The 16,057-nt window shown below is 36.3% G+C and overlaps 1 protein-coding gene across 3 annotated transcripts in view; it reads left to right on the forward strand.

The window, feature by feature from the left end:
• LOC122530115 (nucleolar protein 4-like) overlaps nt 1-16,057 on the forward strand; it is a 178,072-nt gene that overhangs the window by 2,126 nt on the left and 159,889 nt on the right. The window lies entirely within an intron of this gene.

Raw genomic sequence — 16,057 nt, forward strand, 5'->3', positions numbered from 1 at the left:
TTTTGGAGTGGCGAACGAGGCAGTCGTGACGGATGGCGGTGATGTTGCCGGCGGAGGGGGAGGGGGAGGGGGAGGGGGAGGAGGGAAGATGAACCGCGCGCGAAAGTTTTAATTGAAAGAGTTACACGAATTTTCGTCGCGAGGGGAAAGTTGCGAGGGGTAACACTTAACGCGTATTGACTCATTAACCGTTGCGCCGCGTCGTTATTCCCGATTTTTGTTTTTTTCCCCGACTGCCGGAACTGGTACGCACGCGTCCGCGTACGAGTGCCTGCTCCAATTCTCTCCTGTCTTTTTTTTCCCCCGCGGCATATTGGTACTTTCGACTTGACCAGGGATTTAGCGGCAACGTGAATTCGATTTTCGATCTCGTTGCACGTTCTAATGGATACTATTTTTCTTCTTTTTTCTGTTTTTTTTTTCTTTTTTTTTTTTTTTCCGAGATCTGAAGTATTTTGTACTTTCCGCAGTGCGACAAGTGTGTACCACGTGTTTTAACAATTTTGCGATGAAAATGAGTACCGCATATTCAAAAATGAATAGCCTATCGGTACTAGAAAAAGTAGTGTGTGTATGCTATAGTGATAATCTTGTAATCTTTTTTACTATCAAATATCGATGGAAGAAAAGTAGTGGAAAAGTTTCTATTTTCGATTCATGCTGTTTTCAGTGGAAAACTTATATCGGCCTTCTGATTATTCTATGGTTGTTACAATACCAAAGAAAGATTAGAAATAATTTATATGGACTTTTCAGAATCCTTTTCCGGATGATTCCCTTTCACAGTATTCTGTCAAAATGTATTGTACCTGTTTAGAAAAATATGTAAATTTACGAATTCGTTGTCGAAGATGCAATTAAATTTCGGAGCCGCGTAAAGGCTGCTACTCGTTACAATTTAAATTTATACATATAATTAACAATTTCGAGTCACAAATAAATCGAATTACAAATTAATACAGTTTAAATAACCTTGTGTAATTAACTCTTTGTACTGTGATTGCGTTTACACTTCACTTGGCATCACCAAGTATAATCCATGTTACAACGAACAACTCTGATTATTCATGCAGGGTATAAAATATTTTACAAACAGTATAAAGTATTTTCCTTTTCATTTCAAAAGTATAAAAGATTTTCCTTTTCACTTTCTAATACTTACTTTTACTTCAATAAATCGAATTGTCGTTCTCATTCCTTTAAATCAAATGGCATTGTAATATTTTTTTATTTTCTCAAAGCACCAGAGATGTTTTATTTTCTTACTAGTCTACAACTAGATTGCTGGATTTATGTAGATTTAAGATATTCCAAATTTCAAGAATGTAGCACATAACGTATATAAAATATTCAGAGTGGAACATCCATCATGATATTTGGATAGATAAAACAAATTTCTGTACATTTATAGAAAATGCGCGCACTATGCAAAAATATAAAAAGTTATTTAAAATAGATATGTTATAATATTTTACAATATTCAGTAAGCGAAAGAAATGTATATTTAGGGTTGTATTTTTTCATAAAAATATAAATTCTACACGTCTGTAAGCGCGCACTCTGCAAAAATATAAAAAGTTATTTTTAAAATAGATATGTTATAACATTTTATTTACAATATTCAGTAAGCGAAAGAAATGTATACTTAGGTCCTATTGTTTCATAAAAATATAAATTCTACACGTCTATAAGCGATCTATTTATAAATATATACAAAAATTCAGTAAATGTCCGTGGTCTGTACAAAACGAATACATTTCAATTAGACAAACTTCGTTGCAACTGGATTTTAGATTTTTCCGCGGCAATTTATAAAGTGAGAGAACGTCGCAAAATTCGCTGGTATTCGCTTGACGACACGCAAATCGCAGAAATCGACGATAATCAATGACGAACTTGTCGGATGGGCGCTTATCGCGACACTTTTTCTTCTCCTCGGTTAGATTAGACCTGTGTATCTTGCACGAAAGATAATCCACGGATCGCGTTTCTACGGAGCTCGATCGAGCACGTGCTCGATTCAAGAACTCTTCGTGACTAGGCGCATCGACGTGGAATTACATTCGTTTCGTACGTTGTTCAAATTTTCATGTGCGCGAGGTTCTCGATTTTTCAGAAATAGACGGCGGATTTTCGTGCATTTCGTGGACAATTGGTAGTTGCAGAAGTGCATAGGATACGTGGAAATATATGAAATGTCTAGAATTAAGCATTTAGGTTCCATTTCTGTAGTTCTGTTCGTCAAAGGGTGCACAGAAATTCGCAGTCTGTCAGTAAATAATCCTTTATTTTTTTTGATTTCATTCTTGGTTTTGGGTTTTGTGAATTAAACAATATATTTAACTCTAAATTAAAAGCCGTAATAATCTTATGATGACTTTTGTTGAATTTTGCAATTTTATTACTAACATGTGCCCTAAATTTTAGTTAGTATAACATGAATTTTTCTACGCAATGTACAACCGAACGATACCAACGTAAAAAATTTACAAAAAGTATAGCAGGACAGACATACATTCTTTCCTGAATAAAACAATATTTCTCACACGTTTTCTCGCGAACGTTCTAATTCTGCGTTAGGATTATTACGACGTATGAATATTATAGTTGTACAGAAGGTTAAGAATACGGAACTCGAGAATATTTTTAACAATATATAGATGCTAGTTTATTAACATACAATCGCGTAAAGAAAGTGGAAGATTTTAATGATTTAATTATTCGCAAATAATGTCTTCGTTCGCTTGTTAATTCACCCACGGATATAATTTTCCATATTCCAATTGAAACGTAATAATTTTAAAATGTCGCGTGACACTATTCATATCGAAATTATTCACCACACTATTTATTGCATTGTCTGTTGTTGAAAACTATTCACCAACTAACAGTACGAACATAGAAAATAAAATGAAACGTATCGTACGTACGTGTGTTTGAAACCATTGTCGCTCGTATTTTTCTGCCAATTCATTAATAGTTGAAGCTACAGACGCGTTAAAAGTGGTGTCGATCGTAATCGGGCGTTATTTTATTATTATATTTGCATATTTTCGATTCGTTCCCCGGATATCTATCCTAATTATTCGTGCCTGGGGTAATTGACGCGGAAATGTAATTTTGAGGGTGGTTGTGCAGATAGGGTGACCGAAACATCGTTAAAATCCGCGATTAATTGCATATGTTGTGGCGACGGGGTTCAGGAAAATGTTTTGGGACGGAACGAAAGAAACGAGAAAACATCGACCAAAACAAAAAGAAAAAAAAAAAAGAAAGAAACAGAAAGAAAAAAGAAGGGAAAGAAAAATACTGTTCTTCGACAAAACATGTTTTCCCCAATATTTTCTTGTTTCTACTATTTCCCGGTCTGCAATTCACTCCTACCATTGACTACCGCTTTTTGTTTCGTCCATCACTTCACTACCACGAATTTCTTTTTAAAAACACGATTCTTTTGCTTGACTGAAGATTGCTCCATTTTTCATCCCTTTCATCTTTGATCCCCATTTAATCACTTATCTCGTTGAAAGCACTTTAAGCAATTTTTTATTAATCGTTTCCATAATTAGCGGAACCGTAATAGCGTACATTTAAGATCCATTTTCTTCTTCCTCTCTTTCTTTTTTTCTTTTCTATGGTTAACCTTTAACGGACCGGTCAGCTACCATTGAAGGCCCCCGTACGAGTCTTCAAATTCTTCATAACGTGTTCAGTACCATTCGAAAGTCTCAGAATGGTTTTTACTTTTAGTATTCCGTATTTGTCGGGGATATAATAAGATTCTTTAATTTCACGTGCATTTCATGACACAATTGTCAACGCGTATTGACAGGTTGTGGATTTTTTGTTACAAAAAGTATCGTTCTGTTTGATATCGGGGGAAAACGGGATAGGTAGGAAGACACACAATATTAGTGTAATTATTTTATTCGTTACGTTACTTTTAAATATACATGCGTCACATTCAAATATATGCGTTGCTTTTAAATATATGTTCAAATTCAAAATAACGGGCCCTTCAAAGGCTAAAAAAAAAAAAAAGAAAAAAAAAGGAGATATGTGATATTTCAACCGCGGTGAAAAACGCGATCGGCCGAAAAGCGCGGAATAATTTTTCGAGAAAAAGTCGCTTTTATCTCTGCAGGTGTATATTACCGGGGGCCGGGCTGGAAATAAAATTCGTGGAAAACGATCGCGAGGCCAGGCCTTCTGGATATATTCAACACTGCGAACTCCATTAGCCGATCGATCGTCCAGTTGCATAAATTAATTCCAGCGATGCCGGCCGTATTTAGCTCCAAAAACCATACACCCGTGCCTTCGCAACGCTGTAACAATGATCGATTCGAAAAGTGTACTCGTTTGGCCTTTGAATCTTTCGCGCGGCTGCAGTGCCCGCTTTTGTCCAGCGTTGAAACGCTGAATTTCGAACAATACCGGCCGGCCGGGAAATTTCGCTAGATAATTCAGAACAAAATCGAGCCCCGGCCGTTTGTCGGCCGGAACAAATGTTTTGGTTTTGCGTTACAATTAGAATTAACAGCGTCGCTGGTCCATTCCGTGCACGGGTCCTATTTTTACGGCCTTTTTACACGCCGGCAAGAGGTTATAAAAGAGAGATTTCGATGCACTTTGTATTCAGTCGAGTGCCGGCGTACGATTTCGCATTTCGAGGACGGTGTCAGTGCGGAAAAAGCGGTTTGTTCGAGGGCCGAAATTTGTCGAAAACTGATCATACTAATTTTGTCGCGTCGGCTGAAGAGCGATTTGCGATTTATAAAATAAAAGAGACCAGCTGAGAGAGAGTTCCGTTTTTCCGATCTTTTAAATCAAATTATTTAGTCTCGGGTCTGCTGCAAGAACTGAAAAATTCTGTATTCTATAAAATTCGACATAGATTATAAAGATTATAAAATTCTCACAAATCAATATTACAAAAGTAAAATGGAAAGGAATTTCTATATTATCGTAGAAATGCAAAATTATGTAATAATACTTTGATGTTTCGTTTTAATTTGTGTTTTACGTTCCCCATTATGCAAATTGATAATAAAATTAAATCCAATAAAATAAAATGCTCCACATTTTGGAACGTGTGACATGTCCATAGGATTTGAAAAGGTTGGAATTCATTCTATAATTTATTTTGGGAGAACGTACGTACAATAGTGAACTGTATTGATTTGTCGAAGCAACAATGAGAAATCGCGCGAGTTGCATTACGTCGAAAATAAAAATTTTAACACGATTTTCCCCGAAATACTATCGAAAAGAATTTCAGTCGGCAATAGTTTCGATATTTCTAATATTTAATTGAATTTAAGCGCTCGATAGTCAATGTTCGGAAAACTTTTTTTCCACGGTACTCTGTGTTATAATTTTTTTTTTTTTTTTTGGTAAATTTCCTTTTTTTTTTAAATTCTACGAGTTTCACATCGTCAAATTAAAAACGTTAAACGCGTAGAACTTTTATTTCACACAGTTGCAGCGTGTACCTATGACTACATATGTATATCTCTTGTAGCATCTATAGGAACTTACAAATAGAATATATGTATCTACAGTTGTAGAAAGTTTGAAAAATCTGTTTCCGCTTTTACACACATACATATACTGACAAAGAGAGAGAAAGAGAGAGAGAGAGAGAGAGAGAGAGAGAGAGATATCGTTGTCTCGTTGTAAAAAAAGCGCGATGAATCATTCGAAGTCAAAAACAATTACAGAATTTTTCGTTTCCCATGATACTCCAATTATACCCGATTCCCTGGCAAAAAGCAAAGTTCCGAATAATATTTTTTACTCGCACTTTGTCAATTTGAATTTACAGCCTGAACTGTCTATAAACCAAAAGCGTTAAAATGTTCGTAATACAACTTTTTAATTTTGGATGTAATCGTATTTTTTACAATCGCATCATATGAAGATGCTCGTGTTTACTTATACATAAACTGTTTAAATTATATTCAGTTGTAGTAACGCATTTAGTCATTTAATATCACATAACAGTTCAATTTGTTTCACAGGACATTTTAAAATAAAAGAATCCACAGAATTTAATATGAAAAAGAAAAACGAACTTTCTTGTCACTCTCACCGAAATGTAAATTTGCAGAAAAGTTCGAAGTTTAGTTACGTGTATAAAGAACATATTATTACACGCTATATAATGATTACACGTACAAATTCAAATTTTCTCACAATAAAGGATGTCACCTGAAATTCAATAGATCCCATAGCTAACAGAGTTTGTGAATTATACGAAGCAAAAAAGCTCAAAGAGTTGAGCATCGAAATACACAAGTAATTTTCGTTTCTTTATTTTTCAACGTACTCCGTGATAAACGACACTTTCACAGAAATGTGTGACGCCCGATATAGATATTTAAATTTCCATGGGCTACTACAAGCAGAATGATCGCTCGATTCCCCCAATTCCCCGATCCCCGCGTAAAAAAAGCACAGCGACGGCGAGAGAACGAAGGCTGAGAATAAATTAAAAAACGAAGGAAAAGGGAAAGTAGAAGAAAGAGGGGAAGAAACGAGGAGAAAAGAAAAAAATGGCAAAAGGAAGGACAAATGGCCCCGGTTGAAGAACGATCGTGGCTCACGCCGATCGAACGCCGATGCAACACATGATAAGTGGGCGAGGGAACGAGGCGAGGCGAGGCGAGTGCGACGAAGAGAGCAACAGTAAATACCGGTGGCTGGTTTGCTCGCCGGCGCGCTAGTTAGATCGATCCGATCAGAATCGAACCGCGAAAGTCAAGTTGTAGTTGAGGCAGGTTCGGGACGTCTGCGTCCTTCTCCCTCCCCCTCTTCTCCCTCTCTTTCTCCATCGCGAGAGCCCTTGCTCTTCCAGTTCCCCTCTTCTTGAACTAACTAGAGCCTGTCCCCCGCTCTGCCGCCTCTCTTTTCTTCTCTTTCTCGCTGTCGTTCACTGAATCGTTCGTCCTGTTCGTGCGTCTGCGCCCTCACTCTTTCTCTCTCTCTCTCTCTATCGCTCACGGTCCAACAGGTTATATTTTTCCAGCTCTCTCGCTCCACCCGGTCTCTTCCTTCGCCCGTCTTTTTCTGCCCCTCTTTCTTCCTTCGGCCTGCTTCAACCTCCAACCCTCTTGTTTCTCTCTTTCGACCGCGGCCAATCAATCTTCCCTCCTCTCTCTCTCTCTCTCTTTCTCGATTCGCTTTCGTTTCGTTGTCGCCTCCGCGAACGACCCGAGTCGACCCATCGACCGAGCCGGACCCCCACGGCCCTTCTTCCCGCTACGTTCGAAACTTTTTCACGCTTGCGCCCGTCGGATTCACGCGCCGCTCCGGACTCACCCTCCGCAACCAGTCGAGCACCCTCTCGGCCGCGTCGATCGCGCGTACGGAGAACCAGGTAATTAGGGGTAGCGGGTGTTTCTCGCGATCTCAGTTTCGCAGAACCGAGCTGGAACGTTCGCAGAAACGCTCGCGACTTTTCCTCTCACCGTCGATGGATCGAGAATTTTTTTGGGGATAAGTTCCGAGCTCGGAATTATCTTTGTTCGAAGTTTGCCGGAATGAATTGCAGATGGAGTGAAGTAAAACAGTTTATCGAACGCCAGATCATATCGTATCTCCGATGCGGTTGAATTTAATTTATTAGCTCGCTTTTCCGTTCGTTAATGTATTTGGATGTGCTTCAATTTATGCGAGAAGCAGTTGAAGCAAGTAGTAACTTCCTGTGTAACGCGAAGAGAGAGAGAGAGAGAGAGAGAGAGAGAGAGAGAGAGAGACGCGCCTTTATTTTCGTTGAGAACTATCAAAGACAGGAAATTTGTCATTTTTAAAATAATAAGAAATAATACTAAAATAATAATTAGAATTCTAAAATAAATACTTTATATAACACCACATCTGTTGCAATTAAAAATTTCTCTTAAACGTTAACAATAAGAAGCGTTCGGCCACAAACTCCCGAGTGCGTCTCGAAGAAAATTTTAATCCACCGTTCTTTCACACGTTTACGTATTTTTGTAACAATAAAAACGGCGATTCACACTTTGAAACAACTAAATTACGTCTCATTACGAGCGATCCCGATCTTAATAATGCAACAGCTGTTTTCCCGGAACTTTTTCATCGCCTGTCACGTTCCTTCTGTTCTGAGCGCAAACTCGTTAGGTCTGATTCACGTTATCTGTTTCCACTGACGTCAGGCGATTATGTTCTGACAAAATATCCACACGGTGACATTTTTAGCGGAATCGATGGTCCCAGGTAAATGACGCACGGTGCAAACTTCATAAGCGAAAAAAATATCTTGTTTCGCGCGGTGTTAAAATTTATTTTCCTTCATTGTGAACACGTGTGTGCTCGTGCGTTAGTACAAAAGAAACTCTTTTCTTTCCTCTGGACGTGTGTCCGCCAGGAAACAATTCGACGCTTGTGATATTCCTTATGACATTTTACACTCTGCGACGTTTTAAAATTATTTTTCGTTTCATGATAGTAATTTGATCGAGAAATATAAAAGTAGATACTTTTTAAGAGAAAAATTCGATTCTCATTCTCGCGGTATTTTGTATTCTACATAGAAGTTTGGATTTTTGTGATTGAATAATTTAGTTCGGTGACGTAAAGGCGTGCATTACAATTGTTCTCTATAATAAATATTTTTCAAGAATGAATTGGTCTCCTGTTTCTCTGTAAAATGATAAAAATTTGTATTTCATGACGATAATTCAATTCGAAAATATGAAATTTCTCCTCTCACTAAAACCGATATTTTCCAAGAGATTTATTCCATTTTATTCTATACTTTACACAAAAATTTGCGTTCAAAGGTATAAAATTATCTAGAACGCATGGATACTTTCGAAGAAGAACTTTGACATTTTGTATTTCGCGTAGAAATTTTTAGTTTCGATAACAATTTTAATTTAAATGTAAAAAATATGAATGTTACAATTCAACAGTGACATACACGATCTTGCTATTATTCGTAATCTCACCATTTGCCCTTCAAATGATGCAGAAGAACGTGCACGTTTTTTAACACGAATTGTATTAGTATAGTAAATACGCGTCGCGTGTTAACCACGATATTACTTAAAAAAATTATTACCTTTTATGTTACCGCCTCACCGCTATCCACGGATATGGAATTTTTAAAAAACCCGAGAAGATAATCAAAAAACCGTGCCTCCGAAAAATCGTCGGGGATGAAGAGCCGAGGCGAATGGAGCGTGCTCGTGCTTTGTGAAAATTTGTCGCCCGAATGTACACTCTCGCTCGAAAATTTAAATTTGAAAAGAAATAACGAAATACGTATTCTGTTTGTAGTGCCATCCTTTTATATATTTAATAATTATATTTGACATTATTTATATATTATAAGTAATTCAAAATTTAGAGTACGTTATAACGAAATTTTACTTCAGCTTCAAGCTTTTATTCTTTCTGAAGATTTGTTCTAAAAATTGATATAATAAGAATTTCATTAGGTAAGTGGAAAATTTTTTAAGGTGAAACTATTTTTTCATCTTTCTATAAACAATTGCAAGTGTCCAAAAAAAAAATTAAATATAAATATATCGTATATCCAGAGAAATGATAAAAGGCAAATACTGTATTTTGATAATTCATTTATTTACCATTATATTTCCCAGAAAATTTATTTTTGCTCGAAAGCAAAGGATGTCTGGAAATTTCGAGCAAGAGCTTGTGTAGCGTTCGTAGTGTTGTTACATACTAGAAAAAACCGGACTTTTTCAAATTAGCTTTCAAATTTGTATTCATAAAATGGTAACATTTGCGAGTCCCACGATGATAATCATGCCTGCTGACAGAGCTGCAACATTAGCGATTAACCTGTATTAATATTTGTTGTTACGAACGGACAATATCTCGAATCGTAAAATGGTATCTGTTATGAATGGAAGATCACAGCGTCAGCGGCCGCGAAATAATGACCCTAGAGATTACGAAATAGCATTTGCGCACACGCGTTTACGTGTTTCCAACGTAAATTCGTGGGTGATTGCAACACGGTGACATTTGCCTAGGCTTTATTAGTTGTGCCGACTATTTTCTACGTTTAACATTCCCACCTGTGTATAACAGTAACTGCAACGTGGACGCGATGGTACTTTTAGAAGCGTGTGGTTACTCATCGAAAATATTCGAACATTTGTAGAAATTTCCCTTTCGAGTATGTTGTGTGAAACTACAGTGAAACACGACTATCACGATGTTGGCCAAGTTTGAAACAAATCTAAACGTACATATAGAAATTGTGAGACATTTAATACAAACAGAGTTTCTGATAAAAGTATTTGACCACTATAGCACACATATGCTGTAATGAGACACGAAAAGGCCACGATTATAGTGATCAAGCCAGTGTTAATGCAATTTCAAAATATTTTATAGCAACACGTGTAAGTGTCTGAGTATTTTGTAATTGCTCTCAGCTAGCCAAATTATGAAAATAAACGAATAGAATTTTCACAATTGGTCTTTGCGCTATACTGTGTAATTTCTACGTATGAATGCTTTTTAATTTCGTTGAAAACTAACGCAATCACAAGAATTAAGTCTCATTGCATAAAGCAATTTCAATGAAGTTTCGAGATTTTTTTTCACATACCTCAATATATTATTTTTTGACAAAAAGCTGCTGCAAGTTTCTCACGCAAGAAATACTCCAAAATATTTTAAAATGTCACCGCGTTCACCGGCTGGATATTTGGCCATTACGAAGGAAGAATTCTGCTTCGAAAATATCCGCGGCAACAGCGGAACAAACAAAATCAAACATTCAACGCTATAAATCAACAAAATTCCGACGAACCTTTAACAGCTCCGTGTTACACGCCGCCCACGTATGAAAAAAATTTCACTCCATATTTTTCACTCTCGAATCGCGTACGTACGTTATATCACGTGGCAGGGACACGTCGCCTTCTATCTTCCTTCTTTTTTCCACTCTTCTTTTCGCCTTCTTTCTCATTCTTCTCTTTTTCCTTTTCGTCGTCTTTTTTAACCAAGGAATAACGACGCAAATAAATAGCATGTTACACGACTACGGTGCAAGTAGGCGAGCGGGCAAGGACGCAGAGTAAATATTACATCGCGAACAGGCGGGAATAATACGCTAAAAGCGTCCCAGTTACAAACGTTTCTTGCTGTTTCCTTTTAAACGCGTCGTCCATTCCCGGCTAATCCGGCTTAACTTTTGCCGCGTTACTTGCCCGAAACACAAGGGGAAAACGATAATCGCATAATGCATTCGCGCGCCGAATACGTCGTCATCGAGTTACGCGTTCGTCTTTTCGCTCTGGTTCGTTTCGGCTGTTGCTCCGATGTGATCTGGGCAATCTAGTTGGACAAAATTCGAGATGAACAGTTTCGTTTCAGTTGATATGCTGTGTACTTGGAATCGTATTAAACGCGAACGATAATCATAGTTTCCTTCGATTCATTAGTATTGTAATTAAATGTAAAATATCGAATATACAGTAATAGATATAACGGAATTAAAAAATGGTAATAGCGAAAAGAGTTGAAGCAGAAAGATAAAACTCAAAATGATCGAAAAAAGGAAATATTGCTGTATCCTTTTTTCACTCGGGGATTGAAAACTTAGGGCGAGACACTGTGGAAACTATCATCGTTTATTCGTTTATTCGTTATACTCTATATATAAAATTTAAATACATCTACGCAAAATTATGTTTTTCCTGCGATGGGCACATAAAAGAGATATTTTATATGCATTGCAGAACGATGTGATATTTCAAATACAGCCTTACGAAAACATAATAAATCACCAAAATGTATCTCACCAATTGGTTTTAAACGCAGTTTTTTGTACAAGTACGAGTAATCAACTTTGATCAGCGAGATTATTTGGTTTCACAAAATTGTTTCACGTGTTTCTCGATCGTCTCAGATTTTCTTCAACAGCTTGCTACGAAAATGAAAAGATTTCACGATCAGTCATCAAAATGACTTTCGTCCAGCTAGATTGGCTATCCGTCGCAATGTGCGAGGCTGATTCATAGTAGTCGTGCTCGGTCATGTGCTAAATATTTTTCAATTCGCTGCTCCGTGACAGATACATCCGTATTATCGTGGACGGACCGCACGAACGACGCCGATAAGAAATTTTGATATGCCATACACGGTACATACTCGACAACGCGTCGACACGTCGGGAAATACCCGACTGTCGATCAATCAGCGAAGAAGAAACACACACGCTTGCATCATTTTTCCTGATGCTTTTATCAGTCTGTTTAGAGGGACAGCTTGAAAACCTTATTCGTGTTCAAGATTTTCGTGATTTTTGTGGGAATTCTTTTACGTAGGAATTAAGTTTCTGGTATTTCGTCTCACGTTTAATTGACGAGGACAATAAAAGTATTATCTTTTTGACGACTAAACATCTCCCATAAATCCAAGTGGCTATAGTGGTTCATTAAAATGTTTGAACTTGTTGCGAATACATAAATTATATTTATAAAAATGTGTCGTATCACCGTGTAATGAAAGTTTAGGCCAAATCTAAAAATGCATGTTAAACAACTATAATAAACCTTATTATATGTTTTTACTGAAACATGTATTCCTATGTACACTAGACTGCAAACTATGCGTTTATGGGGAATTTAAAGGTGTACAAATGCAGAGAATACACACACTGTACAAATAAAGTAGAATATTTATTATAAATATTATAATATTAAAGTAGAATATTTATTATAAATATTATAATATTAAAGTAGGATATTTATTATAAATATTTGTGTTTATAAAAGTATGGAATTACACAGAAATCAACAGGTCCATTTTCTTAATCTGCATAAATCTTTCTTTCTTCTAGAAAACAAGGAAATTTTCTCATAATAACTAATAACAAAGGAAACATAATACATTATTAAATAACTAATAATAAAGAGGATATGATCTCTTTGTTCACTTGAATTCATGAGGATGAATGATTAAAATAAGTAAAATGCCTGTAACAGTGATATTAATTATATTCATACGTCACTCAGATGTGTTTAAATAGTCATTGAAATCTCAGAATGTTTTCCTTTTTATGTAACACGTGACATTACATACAAAAGTTCTTAGCAAGTGTATGTGTTTCTCATCGGTAAACACAACAGTTTTTCTAAAGACTTGTGTATATACGCACCATTCGCAGCCAAGGGTTAATAAAGAATTGCTTGAAGTATTTAAAAAGAGCGACAACATAGAGAGGGCGAACGAATGGAAAAGTAGATGTAAAATTACATTTGAAAGAACTCTATTCTCTTTCTCTTTCTCTCCCTTTCACTTTCTCTCTGCTGGAGTGACTCTTTGAAGAAAGGTAAACACTTGAGGGTAATCTTGAAGTTGTCTTACTTGAAAGAAAGTGACTCGAGGTTTTTATGAAAATTAGATGTAAAGCAACAGCATTTCAGGCTTATTTTTCTCGCGAGCGCGGATGTAAGTAGCTGAATTGAGTTAGTCCAAACGCCGGGAATTTATGCAAATTTACGAAACAAATTTGCCCGATCGCACGAACTGCGAATGTGTGTATGAAATTGATGACTTAAGTAAGTTTCGAGTTTCGCGAGTTAATTTGAATATAAAATTTACTTAATCGCACGGAACTTGGTGGATCACGCGAAAGTGTAAAATCTACTTAATTAGGCGCCATCTGAAGTTTACGATCGTCCAAAATGTGTCCTGTTGCTTTAACATTGACGCGTTGCACACACAGAAATGTGTATCCATTCGTAGGACAGGTTTATTTCGTTTTCGTTCTGCTAGATCAGTCGTCTAATTGTGCCACTTGAAATTAGTCGAAATTCATTTGTTGTCACGTGAAAAAAATATTTCGGAACAGAAGTTGGCACGGCATTAAGTGAGCCGGTGCAACCGAATAACAAATTAATTCTGTTTATCATGTACAACTTTTGCTTGAAACATTTTTTTCGCGTAACAAATGTTTTACGAGTTATTCCACGTGAAAAAGTTAGAGATTTTTTTCCTGAGATTTTTTATATTCGGTCATTATTCAATACACTACTTCTTGTACAAACAACTGTGTAGATTAGAGTAGAGTAAAAATCTATGTTCTTAGCGACTGAAAGAAGTATTAGAAAACAATTAATTCAGATTATTATAAATAAATGTACAGAGCAATAATCTTTCGAATATCCGAATGTGGAAGTTATAGGGTAGAGACTCGTGTTACGAAAATTATGTGAAGAATAGGATAGAAAATTAGCTGATTAATATAATAATATATTACGTTCGTGCAATATACAGAATATACAGAATAATATAATAATAATAAACTAATGTATTATAATTAATAATAGTCTATAATACGCATGTACAATTTAATACCAGGAAAATGATCCATGACACCCTATTAGTTTGGATACAAGGCCGTACTGCGTTAATAAATAATAAATCTACATTTTCAATATATTTTCTCCTCTGTCTTTCGGTAAGGTCAATTAATTAATCGTTACTTTGCCGGATCGAACGGGACAGAATATATATATATATATACAAAATTCAGTTCTCTCAGACAGTCGGTGGCAGTATGAATTCTTGAAATCCTGCAGACAGAATTGCTTAAAGGCTGGTTTTACAAGGCTCTTGTTCTGTAGAAGGCGCGTGGAATCCTGGGGCGCCTAATGAGGCGTGCGATTCTCTCGTTAAAGGATTAAATTACTGGACGTGGAAAGTCGTGGCAAAAGGCTGAAGGTTTGGCATAAGAGGGGGACGTTTCGTTCTTTAACGACGATCTCGAGGACTTAATGGAGCTTGTAAATGACGGAAAATCGATTTGCCAGCAAAACGCTATTTTTCAATATGTCCGCTTTCTCTGTTCCTTTCTTCTGCCCGGAGCTATTGTGCTTTCTGCTGAAACACGCATTTGATATTTTGTTTTTAATTTTAGAATTAAGATCAATAAGGTTTGCGTCATAAACATTGAAAAGCAGTGGGCAGAGAAAGAGAGAGAGAGAGAGAGAGAGAGAGAGACATAAGGTAGCAGCTTGCTTTATTAATTTGTTAATATAACGTGATTTAGAAACAAAGAATTTTGTACGTTGATTAAATTTTAACTCTAGAACGACGTCGAATTTTAAAATAAAATAAATACTAGAATACTAAATAAATAGATATTAAAATATTGTATACTCTGGTGATCTGTATGTTGTGGTTTCAATAAAAACTAAGAAAATGGAAGTTTTCTTAACTTTCGTGTATTTTCGTGTCATTCTCAATCATACGATGTATCTATAAAAAATACACGAATCAAGAATGTTGAAGGTATTCAGGATCGAGGTAGATTAAGGGTTAAAGGGTTAAAAGTAGTTCATGTAAAAACGAGCTTCGATCTTTTTCCTGACGTATGTTTCTTTGTCGAGCCCTAATCACACCGTTGATATATCATCACTTCAGTCAGTCGGGAAAAGGTACTTCTACCATCGACTTCGAAGTCTCTGGTTTATCATTCACACGATCGTTTCCATTCGTTCAGGCAATTAACTCACCTACACACGTGCCAGCCTGGCACGCAACTGGTGATGGGCGTTCTCTCTGTCTTGCGAATTTGCGAGCTGCTTGAATACTGTGTACAAGTGTGCCAATCACACGATTATTTAATACCGAGATATAAACGAAGTCATACGATTATTTAACATCGGGACGTAAATAAAGTTATTACCCACACTCGAATCAATCTTTGTCAGAATTTCGAAGATTTTCTTTTCTAATATTTCTTTCTTTCGACAAAAATCTTGTGTAATTATAGAATTGAAAAAGTAATGGAAACAGCTTGTTATTAGTTGGATTAATTCCACTTTTTGACTTCTGAAGTGCGAAAGTTCTTCCCACAGGCAATCTTCACACCATCAAAAGCAAATAATTCAATTCTAGACAATTCTAATTCAATTTGAAACTATTTTAATACAAAAAAAAAAAATTTGTTTCTAAAATTCTATTTATTTCATTTCACAGTGTCCATTACCAGTTGAACGAAAGTTTTCCAAATCTATGCAATATATCTCTGCAATAC

This window comes from Frieseomelitta varia, unplaced genomic scaffold, assembly GCF_011392965.1.
Source record: "Frieseomelitta varia isolate USP_RPSP 00005682 unplaced genomic scaffold, Fvar_1.2 scaffold_328, whole genome shotgun sequence".
Lineage (NCBI taxonomy): Eukaryota > Metazoa > Arthropoda > Insecta > Hymenoptera > Apidae > Frieseomelitta > Frieseomelitta varia.